Consider the following 14,963-nt stretch of genomic DNA (forward strand, 5'->3'; position numbering starts at 1 on the left):
CAAATGAGTAATGGCAGGGTACAATTGTATGAGCAGTGGTAATTGTAATGCCAGAACCGAGAGTGGATAGTTTCCTCCTGTGGCTAATATAAATATTGGTCAGTAAACATTTTTGGGAGGCAAACTATTTGGTGATTTTCAGTTTGAGACCCAGCAGATCTCTCCTTTTAACACCGCACATTCTGATCCAGTGGCCCTGTTGCAGTGGATTGTCACAGAAAAAAAAAGCAAACTAAAATCCTCATGTAAACATTTCAAAAATCATTATGTTCCATACGAAATCAATTATTTGGATGACGCTGCATTTAGCAGTGGTGCACAAGCACAATTAACAACAAAAACAACTCCCACACTCGTCAACCACACTGCCTTAAAGTTGCAAATGTATAATTGGTGACGTTTCAGCCAAAGTCCCTTCTTCATAGCACACATACAAACAAATATGCAAACAAGACACAAACATGTCGACAAAATATAAGCATACATCTTTGAATGGTTCACTTCACGTAATCACATCGATTATTAATATTTATATACATGCATTGCATAAACGAGGTGGACCTACATTTTGCGAAGTGGTCAATTCCCAACATCTAGCAGTTGTATACAAGTACAATACAAACACATCTTCATGGTAAGTCAAAGAATCCAAACCCAGACTTGAGCAGACGGGCATACATGCGTTCAAAGGGCATTGGTCTGAGTGTTTTGTACAAATCGGTGAGCGTAGTTCAGCCGAAATTTCGGTGCACAGATGCAATATATGGATTCATGCTGTAAACAACAAAAAAGCACGTTCAGGTACACCCCTCCCCCACCTATCTACCAAGCCAGCCACACAAACTTTAAAGACGCGCACAATGCATACAAATGTTCCACTGCTGGTTATGCCCTCAAAGTGTCATTCAAACTGAGCGATGCATGTAAATATTGTGACTTGTTAGTTTGGAAATAACCCCCCCCCGCCCCACCCAAAATAAATATGTGAATAACCATCATAAGAATCACAGCAGATGCTTAGAGGCAGAAAATTGTTCATGCATATTATACTGATATGATGACATAAAGGCATTGTCATTGGTTGTATTGAAAAATAAATTTGATATATCACAACTGTTAACATATATCTGTTGTTTGGCACGTTATTTGACTTTGCACCTTAATTGTTTATCTTCATTAATTTTAAGTTCATATATGATTAGGTATTTCTTGTTCATGTATTTTACTATTACACTGTATTCATCCCAGGTTTTAAGATTTGATAACACTAATAAAATAAACAGTTCTACGCATTCCACCACTTGTATGTAGGATTGCTTAAAATGATATATTTACATAATATTTGCTGTAATAATTCTGTAACTCGAATTCATGTGATAGGGAATATAACAATTAAACTACAGTTTTTGTTTTTCTGGTTGCCAGTTTTATTATTCAACCACTGCACATATGTTTACAACTATTATACAGATTATGCAAGCAAAATTTCTCTCAATTTCATGCTGTGCTCAGTTTATGGCTCCATGGATAGCTGAATCCCATTATCTATACATATTGGTGTTTAAAGTTTAAGCTGTAGGATTACATTTTTTGTAGCATTCCCGTTTGAATAAACAAATGGAAATGCATGCTCGTATACAATGAAAAGTGTGATATTAAAACTTTTCCAAAAACGAGTTGTCCTGTTGTCTAAATTAAAATGGCACCAATTTTTACACTTGTGTGTTTGTGGTCTAAAACATGGCAAAATAAATCAAATTTTCAAGTTAACTGTATTGCCCTTTTTGAAGAGAATAATGTTTAATACCTCATTCCATGTTCAGCGGGATGTGCATTATCGGCATTATAGACTCCAAAGTTCCCATGACTAGAAGCTTAATGGCAGGCTTAAGTCGAGTAAATTGCAGTAGAAAGACGTTCAAGTGCAGCAGTTTTTGCTACTGCTCTACCAGCCTTACATGGATGGGTAATCATAATGCTCTGCATTGTGTTCTGTCGCGCTTTTCATGAATGACCTGCCTGTGAATGACCAGAAGTTGATCCGAAAATGGAGCTCAAGTGGCTGGCAAATTGTATTCATAAACTCACGAGGTTGCAAAATGTAACAAATATAACCCGTAAAAAAAAGTTTTTCACTATAAATCCTTTATATGCGTGGCGGCTAGAGTCTTCTCGTCCTCTGGCTTGAGATGGCTGCCACCTATGGGTCAGATGATTGTCTGCCAGTATTAAGCAATTGGTAATTAAATATTTAATTTGTTTTCCCTAAACAGTGTAAAATTTGGGAATTTTCACGAACATTAATTGTCTCGCACAACGAGTCTGTGTGCAAAATGTCAGCTCGATTGGATCACGGGAAGTGGGTTAAAAAACGACCGAAAGATTTGCACGGTCGTAAGCAAGCAAGCAAGCACGCAAGCAAGCAAGCGAACTTAATATAAAGGATTTAAAAAAAAGAATTTATCGTCGTTCTCACACCACATTCCACCACCTGGCTCGTCTCTCCACAGTCTGAGCAACACTGCTGATGATGAGCGTGTCCCAGTGGAGTCGAGCTGCAGGGCGGTAGGCGAGGGCTAAACACAATCAGCAGAGACTACTGATCTTGTACATGAATGCTAACTCTGAGTGAACACTTAAAGAAATCCAACACACCTGTTTCACAAGAAATCTCTATTTGTATTGTGACATACATTTATACATAAAAACAATTGAAATACAGGGGAAGCTGATTTTGTGATAGTCATCATTGTGAAATTTGATATCACATCGAGAAAGTTGATATCTTGAAAATGTATGCGGCAGCAACCTTGGGAGACGTTGAGCAGCTGAGTCGATTGCCAGGGATATGCGGCACGGGGTTAATGTTGTGTGGCTGTGCACCCTGCTGCTATGTAGCAGCACAACACTCACCTTCATACAGCAGCTTGAATCCCTGGGCACTGACGGCAAAGTCACTGGAGAGATGCAGGCTGAGCTGGGGTCCTGAGCTTGTGATCGGGGGCGGCTCCAAGAACCCAGTTAATCTGTTGAGGTAGGAGATATATTTTTCATTGTGAAAAACAAGTACATTATCGCAGATTTCAAAATCATGAGGGATTCTGACATGGCGTAATGGTTATCAGACTGGATTTGAAAACCAGTGGTAACCGGTGCAATCATCCTGCAGTGGAAGCAATTGGTAAGTGTCTTGAATCCCCTTGTCTCTGTCTACACAGCAGTATAAATGGATACTAAACAGGCTATCAGTAGGCTGAATATGGTGGGGTAAAGTGTGGGTTCTTCCACCTTTTCCGAGCAGCTTGACCATTGCTAAAGAGTAAAATACTCCCTCGAGTAGCTCTCCAAAGATGGTCAGTGCATCGTGAGCTTTCAGATGCGCGTCTGCGGCCGTCTAGAACACTCTTCCTTACGAAATTAGGAAACTACTGGAGCTATAGAGTTTTAGTTCTAGATTGAAAACTCATTTCTTTAGAACTGTTTTTTTGTGTATAAAATAGTTGTCGTTCCCCGCACCTCCGATTACCACGGATGGCTACTTACAGTGTGAAAGAAGTTCAACATACATGCATAGCTCACTCCAATGGAGGTCATTCTGCCGACAATGGCGTGTGCAAATAATTACTGCTATATATCATAAACATAATCACGTGTAAAGCACAGAAAGTTCATCACATTTTGTGAATACACTTTATTAATCCGTTACACTCACACAAGCCAGTGTTTGCCTTGATGGTCATGAATGATTAATTTGTGCATGATTGTGATATTACTTAACATATCACACTTAAACAAAGTTCAGCATGTATGTGGTGAATACCCTTTGAAAGTGATTGTGTTCTCTCTTTCAGAATATAGTTTTATTAAGAATATATAAACAATATATATTTGTTTTTCTAAATAGCTATTCCTTTTATAACAGAGACAAACGTTCAGTCACTTTTAAACCAGGTAAAATATTACCATATTGCTTTAATTGCTGCAATTATACAGGGTGTTCATTAATCAAGGACCCGATTTGAAATCGCTATATCTCTGCAACCACGAACCGCCCATGAATGAACCTCTTACCACTTGAAAGGGCGGGGCATAGAAAGGGCGGGGCATAGAGAGGGAGGGGCATAGAGTTTCACATGATTACCACTAGATGCCTCTCCCAGCGCACAAACAGCCCCTAGCCTCAGTCATTCGCAAGACACACTGCCTCAACGTTGGATAGGTCGCACGGGACCCCAAGACTTGGCGCTACACTCTTGGCCCCCAAGATCCCCATACATCACCACACCCTGCGACTTTTTCTTGTGGAGATACATCAAAGACCGTGTTTTTGTGCCACCATTAGCGACTAATCTGGATGACGTCAAAAACAGAATCACAGCAGCGGTGACTTCAGTGGAAGAAGACACTTTGAGCGGCGTTTGGGACGAATTCAACTATCGCCTCATACATATAAAGTGGAAAAAAAGGTGCTGGGAAAAGTTGGACTTGTGGTTACAAGTGAAGTATGGGAATTGACGGCAGGAACTTCTTGACGGGAACACACTTTTATTAAATCTTTACGTATCAAAATACAACGTGTAGTCTCCTTTCTTCCGACTTCACACTCCACTACTCTCGTGTAAACTCTAGGCCTCTGGCTACACACGATACCCTTCACTCGTGTAGACCCTACGCCTCTGGCTACACAATTCACTCGACTCGTGTAGACCCTATGTCCCTGGCTACACAATACACTCGACTCGTGTAGACCCTATGTCCCTGGCTACACAATACACTCGACTCGTGTAGACCCTATGTCCCTGGCTACACAATACACTGCATTCGGCTCGTGTAGACCTTACGCCTATGGCTACACACACTACACTCGCCTCTGGGTTACACAGAGTCCCGGTCCCGTTAGGACAGCGGGACTAGGTACCGCAGGGCCCTAGGTCTTCATCCCCGTCTTCATTCTTCGCTGGTTACACACTGCCCTCACGCCTGTGTGCATCCCCTTTTATAGCCCCTGCTCACGAGAGGCGGAGCTGATGCGTACTTCAACGTGAGCATCGCTCCTTAATGAACCAATCACGACGCACTCTCTCTACGATCCGTTTTCCCCAGCGCGTGTTAACACTCCTCCACCAATCACACCGCGCTGCCACCCGATCACTCCCTCTCAGCACGTCACCCGTCCACAGCCAATCAGTACCCCGTAACCCACGACCCCGCGCTGACCCCTGATCCTCCACCGTCAGCGCACGTCACCACCTACACAGCCAATCATTACGCGCTGGCATACGATCTCTAATCCCAGCGCGTATCACCTCTACACAAGTGTAAAGTGTTGTGGGAAAGATGTTTACGGTGGTTTGGGTAAACTGAGAGCGAGAGGATTAGAAAGGTGTTTGGATAGAGAAGGGAGATAACAGAAGGAAAGGCAAGGGTACAAGTTTACTGTGAAAATATTTGGATTTTCCATATATCGAGTTGGGGATTTATATACACTCTACAGATCTGCACAATATTGCATATTGTAAACAAGTAGCCTGCTATGATGCAATAATTTCCTGTAATAATATCCTGTTTACATTGGTGCATTAGTGTTGAATTTTAAAATGTGATAAATCTGGTCGTACTTAAATTGACAAATAATGCATCTTTAAAATTCTGTAGTGAACGGAAACAAAATTATATCTAAACTTTGCTGGATTCAGAAATGGATGTTACTGTATAAGATGACTGCATGCAACGACCAATTTAAAATAATAGGTATTACAAATGCATTGTACTTGGATTTTCCGACCCAGTTAACCAATTAAGTATTGGTATAAGAAGTCATAATATGATTAGTTATATCTTAATATGAAATTTCCCTAATGTTTGATATGCCCTAAAGTCCACAATTGGATGTTCACAAGAATGAACAAAAATGCAATTACATTTTAACATATCAGCCCAGAACTGTGGTAGCAGCTAAGCAATCATAATAAAGATATGAAAATACGTGCATAATTCCAGCTTGACAAATTCATTTTAATTCTGATGAGAACTTTTCAAACTTTCGGATGAGAAACACACTTTCAATTGCATCTGTATTCTACAACAAATATGCACAGCCACAAGTAATTTGAATACTATTTCACAAAAAAAAACACTACGACCATGTTTTTATATATATAGCATTCAGGATTATAATATTGATATGGTGGGTGTCTCTGAAATGCATATATAAAAACAGCCAACTTCCAATATTCCATGTTTACGAATTTCGTATTTTGTATTACAGTATATAACTGAGAGCATATTCCTACAATGGAAATAGAAATGTTTGATTGTGAGTGAGAATACATTGTCATCGTGAACTTGAACATGACCACATTTGACCTTATGAGCCAAATGCAAAAAAATGGAGGTGAGATAAACATTGAACTGGCAACTCTGGCTAAGTATGACAAATAAACAGGACCCTGTAAAAATATAACCATACCTCCAACATGTTTATGTGATACTACATTTACAGAGTGTGCATGCACAGTTACAAAAAATACCAACATTTGTCAATAACACTGCCCTAAAAAGGAAAATACATATGATAGGTGACATTGTTGCAGGGTCATTCTTAATTTTCCAATCCACTTCTAGATAACGGCCTCTCACGCTGTTGTTATTCCTAGGAGTTATTTTATCAAAACTCTCTGCTACGAAGAACCATTGCCAGAAATATTGCATGTTATTTGCGTTTTCACTTTTAGGGCAATGCTATTCATGGATGTATTTAATTTTTAATTATTTAAACCATACCAAGCATCACTCAGGTTACAAACAGTAGATAGTACTGAACTACTAGGAAGATATATGTTGAGGATAATCTTGATACATATCCACAGTGTCGGTGTACATGTACGTATGCATGACACTTAGTTTTACTAGGTGCAAGCAAAGGCAGTATTGAAACACTTTACTTGCAAACGGTGGGCACGGTTGTTATAACGTGTACACGTACAGCCCAGCCCGTCTGTCAATCCACTGCTGGATGAGGGCCTCCTTATGTCATATGAGTCATGGGGGTTATTGACCATACTTCAGCACGCTGGCAGGTTGGTGAAGGCGGATATCATTAGGCATGGTCCAATTGTGCAGTAGAACAATGGATTTTGTTCCACTGCCCTCTGCAGAAGCCTACAACACCTGTGTTTGTGTATAGTGGTCACCCATCCAAGCACTATCGAGGGACTATCTAGGCTCAATCTTGCTTGGCTTCTGAGATCTGACGAGATCGGACACAGCCTGGTTGATTTGTTCATAGGCAATGGAAAATCCACAATGTTATATACATGGATAAACTTTCAATAACAAATTACATTAAATGTTCAACAGTAGATTAGTAGAGTACAGCTGGATTTAAAGTGAGTTTTGATAACTTTAATATAATTTAATTGCAGTATAAAAATGTGCACAATAAGGAAAATTAGGTGTTGGGTACAACAGTGTACATTGTTAGAATAACAAGTTAGCTCATTGTAAAGGCGTTTATGTTTTTTGAAATGTATTCGACAGTAAACATAAGCATAATACATGTTAATTGAGTTCACTAAATACTAAAATGGATTATCTCAAATATATGATTTCCTTTCAACACACACAAATTACAGTGTGCAACTTAATATCCTATTAATATGTATATTTATAATCGGGGATTATTTTCAGCAGGGTCTGTCTGGGTCAGTGAGCCAAAAAATACGTCCACACCCAGCACGCCACATCCAGGAGCGCTCCGGCTTGCTATGGCTGTTGTTACGAGTGATGTGTCTAACCCAGTCTACCAGTGCCCTGGAAAATATTACGTGAGAAATTAAGCCCTAATTTTACATAGAAAATGTATATATTTTATATATATTTAAATATATACAGATATTTTTTATGCTTTTAATGTGTTGATATAAAGTTACATTTCGGCGGTACAATTAGACAACTACAGTTATTCTTTCAAAAAAAAATAAACGCTAGTCTATAAAAATCGATTTACCCGAAGGCATACAATAGTTGACTATTGCCATATTTTCCAGATTATAAAACACACTTTTGTTCCTGTTTTTGAAAACAAGTTAGGGGTGGCATTCTACAATCTACTGTGTGCATGTGTGAGACCAGACTTGTATAATTCTATTGTCACCGGTCACAAGTTTAGGGGTGTCTTCAAACTGCAGACCCAAAATCCGGTCATCAAATTTCAATTACCAATTAACCACAGCTCATGGATTTGCAGTTAGGCACAGCTCATGAACAATAAGAAGTTACCATAGTTAATGAATCTGCATTTCTCACAGATTTCTAAGTCACTTTGCAATATGACAGATGTATTTCTAATATGGTGTGGAAGTCCGAGTAACTGCATGCTTGCAAATATAGAGCACGCAGCATGGGTGAATCATATTTAGATACCCGACTAAAATAATGGGGAGAAATTCTAGAAATAACAACTTTCTATCCAAAGCCTCCAAATGTGTCCTTGCCAATCTCAATGCATAATAAACGTGTTTGGGTTAGATCACGTTATTTATAAATGTGTCACAACCCTCCACCACCCGACACTGCCAAACAGTAAAACATGCGTCACGTTTACAAATACAAATATTTCAGTACTTTAGTCCACCGGTGTGTTGAAGAGTGATTTAACATCATTTACATTTTTTTAGTACGACGTTTCGCTGGTAATTACATCCAGTATCATCAGGCAATTTGATGAGTGAACTATTTGCCTTTTGCAAACGTGACACATTTTTTACTGTTTGGCAGTGTCGGGTGGTGGAGGGTTACAAAACATTTATAAATATCGCGATCTAACCCAAAAACGTTTATTATGAATAATATTGGTCGCGAAAACCTACGTGCTAATCAAAATGCAGTTGATTTATTTCATCTGTAAAATACGGAGCCATCTCTTTCACAATATACAATCACCTGTTGAGAAAAAGTGAAAGGGTCATGGGATTCATATCAACAAAATAACCTGAATATCCCTTTGCTGTTTAGAACCAACATTCGTTACGTTGTGAACTAAATATTAACACTTAAAATATTTGTGTTTCCCAGGAGATATTCAATAACAGAAATTACTTATTCTAAACACGTACGTTTTTAAAGGTACTTAGATTTAACAGATTGATGGAGACATAAGATATTACCAAACATCGTAATTTAACATAGATGAGGTATTACACCAAAATATCTCAATACATATCCATGTTATAGTGATGCTTCCTGTTTAAACAATGAGCAGTTTATTATTCAAGTCATTGTTTACAGAGAGGCTGTGTATAATTTGCACCGCACTAACAATTTGCACAGTAGAGAATAATAAATCATGCATTCCAAACGCCCCCTCAACAAGCAAAGCAAAAATTTGTAAATGTACACATCCTTGGAGACTGTATCCGTACATCCAAACGATACATGTCCTTTTTATATAACACGTGGGATTAAGGTATAAACTGTATGATGGGCCGCATTTATTTCCACGCACATTTTATGGATCTAGGTGTTATTAAGATACGGTCAGTTTAATCCAATTCTCAACATCCTGTAAAATTGCTAAGGAGACTGCACCGAATACGCTTGCCAGGTTCATAATTATCTAAATGTTTATTCAATTTTTCATGAATAATTTAAAGTGTCCCTTCTGAAGGATAATCTGCATTTGAAGGAAAAAAAAGATAATGTATGATTAATAAATTATGTCTTAAGTAAATTTAATTATTATAAAAGCATTATATATGAACTAAATTAAGAATGTAGTAATCACATACATTATGTGAAGAAAAGACCCCATGAAAACCAAACACCTCCAATAAGTATGATTGGCTACGTACGGCACAAAATAAGTTTAATAAGTGTCTGTTCACCATGCAAAAATTTGAAAAATACACTTTTTGGGGGGGGGGGGGGGGGGGGGCTCGGGTACCCAAAATCGAACCCGGCGACCCGAGTTCGATTCCTTCTCACAGCCACCACTGGTGACGATTATTTTAACCGCTCCTGGGCCTCCCCTAGGTCGACTCAAACGAGTAACTGGTCTGCTGTGTGAACATCGCCACTGGGGGGACAAAGGCGGCCGGGCGTGGTGCTGTCACCCACCCCCTCGTACATAATATATGCAATTTGTTTTCATATTATATACTAACTATGGCAAAACCTTTGGAATCAGTTGAATTATCATTAATTATTGCATAAGATAAAATGGCTTGATATTTTACTATTTGCCTAAATTAAAAACATCAGTATGAAAAATATATTTTGAATAAAGTGGCAAAAAATTGAAATATAATTAAATCAGTGTGTTTTAAGGACAATTAATAAATTGAATTTAGACTTAAAACCTTCGTGACTGCAGGAATTCATATTCTTGGTTCTTTCGGTAAAGTCACATAAATAGAAAACAAAAAATCTAAACTAAAAGCAAAAAAACTCACGAAGTTTTGATCGCAACACATGGCTAGGACAGCACGCAAGCAACGACCGCATGGAGACAGTGACGACACGGAGACAGCGACGGCCCGAAGACGACGGCGGCGTGGAGACAGTCCCCCCGGCGTGGCCTCGCCCTGCCCTTGGCCACGCCATCTTTCCCGAACTGTCTCAACCAATCCCGAACATCCCCCCATGGTTCCCTCCTGTAATTATCGCTCGTGACCATTTGGCCACGCACGTTCCCTTTCCCCTCATTGTCTCCACCCACGCACTGTCTCTCTCTTTCCAAACTGTCCCTACACATGTGTAGTGATATAGCGCCGACTGCTGTCCAGTAGCGGCAACTGTGGTGGACAGTTAGCGCACATGCCGTTGAGCATATACACGGGTGTGCCGGCAGGGTGGAGGAACTGGGGCAAGGGTCATGGAAGACCTCATTGGGAAGCCCCTGGAACTCGCTAGTGGGTCCGGCGCAGAGGTCGCAAACGGGTTTTGATTTCTTACCCGTACCCGTACCCGGCCGCACCAGGGTTGCAAACGGGTACCCGTACCCGACCGGGTACGGGTAGCCGGGTATCGGGTAGGGTATGGGTATCGGGTACCCAGTTGCGACCTCTGGTCCGGCGTGGCCTGGCTCTGCCTTGCCAACCCGGAGAGAATGAAAGCAGCAGAGAGCGAGAGCTCCAGGCTGCCGGTTCTGGGAGTGGACTCATTTCGCCGACGCTGTCATCTTTACTGCCTTCGTCGCTACAGCCTTCACACGATAATTGCGTGGCCGGACAGTTGTTGGCTGTCTCGGTCGACGCCGTCGGTGCAGTGCGGTTAGGGTTGTGTCTAGGCCAGGCTGTACGGCAACTTGAGCGAGAGAGGAGGCAATCCTTTGTGTGAATGGCCGGATTCCAAAGAACACAGGATGAGATGTTATTATCCTTTGTGCAAGCACTTCCAAGAGTTCATGAACAGTGAGCCTGGTGAAATTTGGGGAGCGCATCGTCAGTAGTGAACCTTTGGGTCCTAGGGTGTTTCGGCCTTTCATACTATACACCCTCCCCAAAGGCGGCCAGCGACAGGGTGATCAATCCTACGCTTGCGTCCCATTCCCAATTAGTCATAGGAGTTGCCTTGTTGTTGATAGCCAACATCCCATGGGACTATGCATGGCAGGGGCGTCCTCATCCCTGAGTCAAGCATTGTTGACTGCATACCTCCTGGCCCTCTCACTTTGGGGCCCAGCTGGGGTCTTTCCTCTTCATCCAGAGCCACTGACTGCTGCCTTCTGCCGCCTCCGATACAGCTCTGATTGCCGAACGCTGGCTCTGGCCCTTAATTCCCAGGTCTCTAAGCAGTCTGGTTGTAGATGTTGCCACAAAACCTCTGCAGCCCACCTCCACTGGTCGGACTTCTGTGTTCCAGCCATGATTCCGTGCTTCAGCAGCTAGATCGGCATAGCGCAGATGTTTTCGCTCATAAGCCTCATCTACTGAGTCCTCCCAGGGTACTGTGAGCTCAATGATGAAGACCTTCTTGAGCGAACGGGACCAGAGCACCATGTCAGGTCTTAGGGTGGTGGTTGCGATCTCCGGAGGAAACACAAGTTGCCGGCCAATGTCAGCTAGCATTTTCCAGTCGCGGGCCAAGCGCAGCTGGTCTCGCTCTATTGGTGTAGAGCCGCTCTTTGGTGGTTTAGCCCCTTTGCGGACAAAGGTCGTCCGTAAGGGGTGTGATGCTGCTGGGGGTGGTAGGGAGTTGGTGGCAGTTCGCTTGTCCTCCAGGGCGGATGCAAGGTTTTTAAGGACTTGGTTGTGACGCCAAGTGTAGCGTCCTTGGGTGAGGCTTGTTTTACACCCTGTGAGAATGTGCCTGAGGTTGGCTGGCATGGAACAGAGGGCACAGTCCGGATCTTCACCATACCATTGGTGAAGATTAACTGGTGTTGGAAGGACGTCATATGTTGCTCTGATGGAAAAGCTCAACCGCCTCGCTTCCATGGCCCACAGATCCTTCCAGCTGATCTTCCTCTTCTCCACACTGTCCCATCGAGTCCACTGTCCCTGTTTGGCAAGAGAGACTGCCTTGGCCCACCTTGCAGCTTCCTCCTGATGGCGTACTTCCTGCACTACCATCTTCCGCCGCTCTGGTGCAGTGGCCTTACTCCAAGCAGCACGGCTAGTTAGTCCAAAGCCTCCTCTCCCTTGCTGAACATGACCCACAATGTCAGCATGTCTCAGGGCTGCTGTTGCCTCCCGGAAAGATGTTACAATAAAAGAAGGTGCCTCCTGCAACTAACTTGTCTCCGACTTGTACTACACTAAACATGTAATGGAGAAGTTATGGAGAGGAGTGTACTAGGTACATTATGTACATACGTATGTATGTTGAACTTCTTTCGCACCACATGTAGCCATCTGTGCTAATCGAAGGTGTAAAACCATGCTCATTGGAGCACAGGACAGAGGCAGTTCTGAAACTTGGACGTGAGCAGAGAGGGACGGTTAACCAATGCAGCCATAGGACAGGAGCACAAAGAACATGTGGGTGGCAGTGGAGGAGCGATCTCTCGTTGAGTGGGGGTCGATTTGGGGCTTGCAACCATAGGAACATCAATAATAAAGAACCAGTGCAATATATATTGTTTTAAAAGAGAAGATTGTTGTGTGCTGGTGTCACGGTCCACCTAAAATTCAAAATTTCGAAATGATAATTAAAATAAGTAATATAATGGTCCCATTTTTTGGTTTTACAATATCACATAGGTCCAGTATAAAAGAGTAAGGCCAACTACCCTCAAGCTGTGTTTGCCATTCAGCCAGCCAGCAGTGGTATGAGCAAGCAATTGCAGGGCTGCATATTTTTTACCTTTACTACACATATGGCTATTTTTCAATGAAAATGCAAAAATTACTGGTGCATTTTTTGTATTATATAAACTGAAATGTGTAAAAATTAGCCAAGGAAGAATTGCTGCAGTTTTTTTCAGCTCAGATGGAGAGTTCTGGATCTATAAATAACTGTTGCATTTTTCACACTCAGGAAACCCATGGGTTCCGTTGCGTTGCACGGTCAGACGTAGCAAGAGGTCAATAGGGCAAATGTACATGGTTTGTTGAAGGTCATTTATGCAATTGAAACACATGTAAAGCCAATAGCACAAATCAAATGTGTGGTGTGCGGAAATTCTTGCTAATGAATAGTGTAGTGACGTGTGGGCACAGTTCACCATCATCAGGCCACTTGCCTAGTAACCAAAACTAATTCCAGTGTTTGCTTGCCTGATTGTCAGGTAAAAACAGCCTGGAGCGAATTCATTGCATTTGTGCTGTTATTGGATTTATGGGATTACATAATTTCTTAATTTAATTCCTAGAGCACAAACTAAGACTGAAACAAACAGTTATTACAAATGGGGTATTTTCCACATTGGTGAAGGGATGTTATATCCCTTGCCTGGTCCGCAGGAGGTCGTGGGCTCAATCCCGAGCCTGACGCTTGAATACAGTATTTGTAGTTCAAATGTTCTCCCCGCGTTCGCGTGGATTTTTCTCCGGGTCATCCAGTTTTGCCCTCCACATTTAGAAACATGCATTTAGGTTATTTGCTACGACGATAAATGTACACATATGACGATAAACAACATCAATGAGCTATCATGTGTGGCCAGATCGCCTCTGAAAAAAGGCAAAAAGTTGTTAAATAAAAGATATTGAAGGAGAAATAGGATGATTTGACTCCAAAACCCCTTGTATGGACAGGTATTTCACTCCTGCTGTAGCAAACTATTTTGCTTGCAATCAAGATTTTAGTTTCATTTTAAATTCACTCAAATTTTTTATTTAGTCCATGGCATGTGATGTGAATATAAAGTAACCACGTGGAGTCATTTACTGATTTTTGTATGCAACCACAAAGCACGTAATATTGCCATTTTTAAACCACAAAGTAGACATTTGTCTCCGTTCAAACACCTCCCATGACGGATAGGTCATCATCCAACAGTGGTTTGACAAAACGCGATATATTATTGACAATTTAATTACACATTACCCAGAAGAGCCTCACAAAATCTAATGACTTTTCAGACAGGTCCTCCTGGTGACATTTTACTAATTATTTTGGGGTCTTTTTCTTGGATGCAAGAGGAAACTCGTGAGAAAAAAAAACTCTCGCTGTGTGAGATAATAATACTTCAAACTCAGAGAGAGATACAGAGATAATACTCCGATAGATCATCAGCCTGCTCATTATCTCGTCTTGTCATGCCATCTCACTGATTCTAGGGTCTCATTCATTGCTAAATTATCCACTCTTTTAAATACATCTGCCATTACCTAAATAGGTGCTCTTATACGTTGTACTATGCACTGGTATTTGATTTGGATGCACACATTATTCATATGAAAACATGAGGAGTGCCAGTGGAGTCGTAAGCACACTGTGCTTTGAACCCACGATCAGTGTTCAATTCCCGGTCACAGTCAACATCGTTAACATATATCTGAACCAGTTGTGATTCTCCT

The 14,963-nt window shown here is 41.4% G+C and overlaps 1 pseudogene; it reads right to left on the reverse strand.

The window, feature by feature from the left end:
• Positions 1–14,963, reverse strand: part of LOC133344243 (CUB and sushi domain-containing protein 3-like) — a 435,165-nt pseudogene that overhangs the window by 348,537 nt on the left and 71,665 nt on the right.

Source organism: Lethenteron reissneri, chromosome 19 (genome assembly GCF_015708825.2).
Source record: "Lethenteron reissneri isolate LAM-NWPU_2019-01 chromosome 19, ASM1570882v1, whole genome shotgun sequence".
NCBI lineage: Eukaryota > Metazoa > Chordata > Hyperoartia > Petromyzontiformes > Petromyzontidae > Lethenteron > Lethenteron reissneri.